The following is a 6,225-nucleotide window of genomic DNA, read 5'->3' on the forward strand; positions in this document are numbered from 1 at the left end:
TCAACTTATCTAACATAAAACAACAATAACAATGCATACAACCCTAGGCTACCATCATTCTTGACTATCTGAATCATGTGCATATGACTATGCTAATAAACTATCATCTATCATGTATGTAACCATAACATTAAAATACATGTACATAAACCTAATGGTAACCCTAACGCATATAACAATCCTTAACCTACATACCTGCATGCCCAACATACAAACCTATTTGAAAATCTACTAATGTATCCTTGAATTCTTTTAAAACTTCACCATATATAGGGTATACCACATACCCTATCATGTTGCTTAGAAATAAATCTGATCAATATGCAGTGGAGTCACCATGAGTTTTCTGCAAATCTGGATTCTTTAATAGTGGAGTCACCCTGAAAACTTTGAAGCTCTGGATACTTAAAGTCTTTAAAGTCTGTGAAATGGGGGAAGGAAGAAAAAATTATGATTCACTTTAGATATAGAGCATTGTTATATGAATTCTATATTTAAAGTTCAGTAGAAAACATTGATTTTTCCTTAAGCCAGAATAGAGTGTTTTGAAACAAATTCTGAACCTAATTTCTTAAAAGACAAAACAAATCTGAATACATATGAAAAAATAGAGAGAAAAACTGAATTACAGTGAGAAGTACTTCACCAATAGATATGACACAGGAATCCTAAAACAACTTGCTTGTATTAATGCAAATGGCCACTAAACCTCAGTGATAAGCTTTACAATAATGGTAGTCTTTCTCAATACAAGTCCCAACATCTATTACTTCAAATGATGAAGTATTTATAAAAAATTATTACAAAATATCTTGATTTAAAATATCAAGATTCATTTCAAAATATCCTAAACTGATTGTAAAAATAGAACACAAATAAAGGCAACTAAAACTATTTGAAGAGTTATGGAACTATCCTTGAGGATTGTTGGTGATAAAGAAGAGAAATTCGAATTTGATTGCAACTCTTATTTGATGAGGTGGCATCCAAGTCACTAACTGTCCATGAGCTTTTTCCTCTCGAAATTATGAAAAATAGGGTCCAGTGATACCTTTGTATATCCCAAACCATAATATCTATTAGAAAACTGAGAGAGGGTTTTGTACATGAAGATGTTATCAACAAGAACCTCTTTCCGTTTGTGAAAATGCATTCGCATTTGTTTGTAAACCATGTTTTAAATTACTATGTTGTATAGGAAAAAACATAGTTTTAACTAACCATGAAACATACATATGACATGGAGGCGTGAGGTGACATGGAGGTGGGGGATGATGTGGAGGCACATGGTTGGTGGAAAGGAAGTGGGATCCGCAAAGGGTGATGTGGAGAAATGACGTGGAGGTGAGTGGGGACAACAGTCCAAGTGGCAGGCAGTGAGTGGTGCGGTAGTGATAATGAGGTCAAATGTTGGCGGGGAAGGGGAGAAGGTTGGTGGATTTTAGAGTGGAGTCGAAGCTATAAGTGGTTTGTGAGGGGGGGGATGAAATAACATGGAGGTGACACATAGGGCTGGGACTGGCGGGGAGGAAACCACTTTTCAGACCACCACACCCCCCCCCCCCCACGGATAAAGGTACGATGGGTGGGGGGGCCAAAAAACCTTGTCGGTCATCGATCTAACGAGTTGTCCATTGAACCATCAGATGGAACATAGAACTTAACAGATACGACAATCAACTTTTGTCACATGCAGGAAATATTTCATCAGTTTAATACTTAGGATAAAAAACATAATGATCCCAAACTTAGGATAAAAGCCTTTGATGTAAAATTAACCCATTTTTATCCTTTGACCCCTTTTGAACTCAATTTTCTCCTAACCTAAGACTAATTTTGACCAATCAAAGGGTGCATTTAGATGTGCAGACCCTTGTTTATTTTCTTTAAGAGGAAAAAACACCTATCTTAATCCTACTTATCATTTTTATTGACCCAGCTTAAACAATTGGATCAACTCATTTATCTACCTAACTATCATTAGCCAAGATTACACAGTTTGGCTAATTTTATTCTCTAATCTAATTAACAGAATTTTAAACTTGTTTGATCATGATTACACTGTATGACCTAAACAATGACTCAGGGTTGTGGCATTTTAAAAAAGTTGCACACAACAATCAATTTATTCTAGAAAATCAAAGTATTTATCTCGTAGTGGCATTTGAATTTGCATCATTTTCAGCTCTATATTTTTTTATGGGGTTCTTTTCATCCTTTTTTTATTTCTTTTATTCCATTTTTATATACCCTCTTTTCATTTATATATATATATATATATATATCTATATATATATATATATATATATATATATATATATATATATATATATATATATATATATATATATATATTGGAAATCATTTGCAATATGAAATATTATTTACAATTGGATCAATACTGAAAGAAAATACGCAATCATCATTTGATCATATGAATCATAGGACCCTAACATATATTAAGTCAACATAAGTTTCCATACAAAACCATGAAGAAAACTCTAGTAAAACACCTCTAGAATTCATTGGCATATGCAAGGAATGCAGGAAATCTCACCTACAAGAGGTAACGTGGGTCTTGCTCTCAGGAAAAGCGTTACTTGAAGGGGTTTCATTAAGACATCTCAAGTTACTAATGCAAGTTTTCTTCAAGAGACTCGAGTTACCCTGTTTTTTAGTTCGAAATTCAGTCAAACCTCAGGGAAAATGCTTCTAACTTTTAGGACACCTTCATCAAAAGTTGTAGGACCTATCCAAGCACCTGGAACTCCTTTGCATCATCAAAAAAATCATCAAAAAGTTCAACGACCTCTACAAAAATCTAGGATCATGAAGACTTAGTTGGATAATATCCTCATCATGAGTCAACATCTTTGATCAGAACAAGATCACTACATTAAATCAGTGATCATTCATCACAAATCATGAGGGATACAATCATTAGATTGAAATAAATAATAAGACCATCAGTTCTAAGTCCCCGTTGACATCAATTCCAACATTTATTCCATATAAGATAGAGTATTTTTAATCATATCACTTATAATATTACTTTGAACTCTACAATGCAAGGGATGTTATTGCCTAATATGACTACTTTCTAGGTAGTAGATGTAGAGATGAGTTTACCATAAAAGGGGGAAACAAATGGAGAAAATCATAAATATATTCTTAAGACTTTCATTTCTACCACATAAAATAACATTTTGGTTATAAGACACATGTTGGTCATTATTCTACTAATAAGTATATTAGCAAACCAAGTTGAATAAGAAACCAAGCTAAAGAGAGATTTTTGGATTCCATTAGAGACTTCCAAATATTGTGAATCCAAAAAACTAAATTATCTCACCTAGATTCCAACGTCCATCTAGCTTCCCCAATATGGGATTTTTACAAAGCCACTTATAACACTCTACATGATTATATTTGGCGTGTTTCAAAAACATGCTCTAATACCATGCTAAAAAAAATATGTTGAATGAAGGGATTCTAAGGAATTGGCCTTATTATGAAAACTTTTGAAAATATCCCTTCATTCAAATTAAAAGTGGAAGGAATTTCACGCAAGCTCGAGAGGTATCCACTTTCGGCTCTCATTTTAATCTCCTTAGTACATTGCATTTGATTGAAATCTTGATTTTACCTGATAAGTGTGTTGTATTGTTATAGGAGTCGTCTAACGAGGCGGAGGAATAGCCCGGACGGCCAAAAGTCACCGGAATTCGGGCAAAAAAAATTCAATTTTTTTTGTAGAGACAGCGTTTGAATCGTGTTTTTGATGGTGGAAATAGATTCAGCACCATCAAAAATGTCTAGGACACCTAAAATTTTGAAGTTTAACAACTATAACTTGGATTTACAAAAATCCTTGCCAAAATTTCTTTAAATATAACCAGAATTTTGATAGCTTTCCGGGCAATTCCTCTGGCTAGTTAGACTACGACATTGTTATACCTTAATAACTAGGCAACTTTTCCAAAAATGTCTGCCATGACTCGTGTACGCTATTTTAGCATGGAACTAAGCAAAATATCAAAGTTGCATGACATACAATTATGGAAAATATTTATTATGGCTTCCACATAACTTCCGTGTTTGCACTTAAGGGTCTAATTTGATTCCATTCATCTCATTGAATAAAAAAATATACATCAAGAATAAGTTAACAGTATGTACAACCTCAAACACTTTGATTTGATTATATTTATTTCAATTCGGAAAAAAGTATGCATTAAATATCTAGCTCTAATTACACTCTTATCTCCATAGCCAAAAAATAACATTCTTCAGTAAATCCTTCTTTTTTACTTTTGATTAGAAATGTGTTTTGATAGTTCTTTGACAAGGTTAGATGGTAATTTCAGTAGTTATTTGGAAAAGTTATAAAATAATATTCTTCTCCTGCTTTCTCTTGCATTTTTCACTTTACACAAAAAAAGTCTAATTATGAAGTAGTGTTTTCTCAATTTCATTTAATTTCTATTTATTATGCCATAAGGCGTTTCCCTTTGAGAAGAACTTGCCTACTACCATCCTCCCCTGTTGCCATCTTGTCATCATCCTGCTTCATTATATTATATGTTAGATGATTAGAGGATTTTCAATGGTTTGATCAAAGGTAGTTTCGATAATCCATTAGATCGATTGTTTATTGATAACTACCTTGACTCAACCTTAGCTACGACACCTTTGTTGCTAAGAAACAAGCCACTGTTGTCTTAGCCTTATTAGGATCCAAAACTTAAAGGTAGAAATTCATAACTAGATCTGGACAGAAGAGATCTAGATCTGCAACTGGAGGTTTAGGTTCAGCTATACTAAAACATGCAACCGGAGTGATTTTCTTGCACTGGGAAACGTGTAGGTCTATCATGAAAAATCCATCGACACGAGTTTGAATTGCAGGAAGAGCCATTAAAAGCGGGGCACAACCCTGCCCAGATTTGGAGAGCTAGAGATAGATTATTGTGTTAGGCATCCATGCGGAAGTGCGAGTGTGAGAATCCCTCTATAATTTGTGGGAATTATCACAAATTTGAAGAGGGAGAAGTGTGCACCGTTTGCGAGCATCGATTGTTGGGAGCCACAGAGAAATCTTCCCATGCACCCAGTGTGCTTCTTACAAAGATTTTAGTGGACTTTCTCTATGTTGGTAGCTATGACAATGCATGCATAGCTGAGCTTCTCAAGATACAAGGAATCACCACGATACTCAATACGGTGCCCAAGTGCCAAAATCTATAAAATAATTCCTTCACTTACCACAACCTTAAAGAAGAACAAACATTACCTTTCAACAAGGTTGTTGACTTTACTGAGAAATGCTGAAATGATCAAGTTCGAGTGCTTGTACATTGCATGTCAGGCTAGAGTAGGTCTCCTCCTACTGTAATTGCCTAATTGATATGCTACAAGGGGTGGAAACTCACATAAAGATATCAGTGCTATTGTAATTGCCCATTTGAATGCTACAAGGGGAGGAGACTTGCAGAAAGTTATTAGTGGGTGAAGGAGAGGAAACCAACAATTAATTTGACTCCAGTTGTACTTAAACTAGAAACATTATGAAATGGAGTTTTTTGGAATGAATGCCTCATCAACTCTAGTGTCCACAACCTCAATTGGTCTAGCATTCAGATATGGATTTTCAAATAACACCCAAGTTGTTATTTCACCTCCAAAATTCTGCTAGCTTTCATCAAATCCACATTTCAATCTTGGGGCAACAAATATGCCTAGCTTTGGAGGCTTTAACTTTTCAGCTAGTAGACAAGATAGTAATTCTTTAGGTACTGTGACAACAACAACAATGGATAATAGCATGGAAAACACTTGACATTTCCTTTTATGTACATTCAAATGTTGTTTGGTATTAATTAGTGTTGGGAGCTTACTGATTCAGAAAATAGTGGCTCTTTGTTATGCACACAATTTGAGTATTTTTTTTCATACAAAGGTTGTCAATGTTAATAGGGTTTTGGTAAATGTTGGTGATTTGTTATGATAACATAATCTAAATTGTCAGCTTTGAGGTTACTAGGTATTACTAGGTAAGTTGTATCGGGGATCCTATTAGATATTGAACTTTCAAATAGTCAATGAACTTTGGTGAGCTCTTTGGTCTTTCAATGATGGATAGTACATGCTTGTTTTGTTTGCAAAAACATGCAACTGGAGGTTTAAGTTCAGCTACGCCATAACTTCATTAGTAAGAATAGTAGA

General features: G+C 34.3%; 1 pseudogene; it reads left to right on the forward strand.

Moving 5' to 3' along the window:
- Positions 1 to 4,983: 4,983 nt before the first annotated feature.
- LOC149151843 (protein-tyrosine-phosphatase IBR5 pseudogene) lies at positions 4,984 to 5,839 on the forward strand (annotated as a pseudogene).
- The last annotated feature ends 386 nt before the right edge of the window (positions 5,840 to 6,225 follow it).

This window comes from Pinus tabuliformis, chromosome 9 (genome assembly GCF_031772625.1).
Source record: "Pinus tabuliformis cultivar Carrire ecotype Pingquan chromosome 9, CPIR1, whole genome shotgun sequence".
NCBI classification, from domain to species: Eukaryota; Viridiplantae; Streptophyta; class Pinopsida; order Pinales; family Pinaceae; genus Pinus; species Pinus tabuliformis.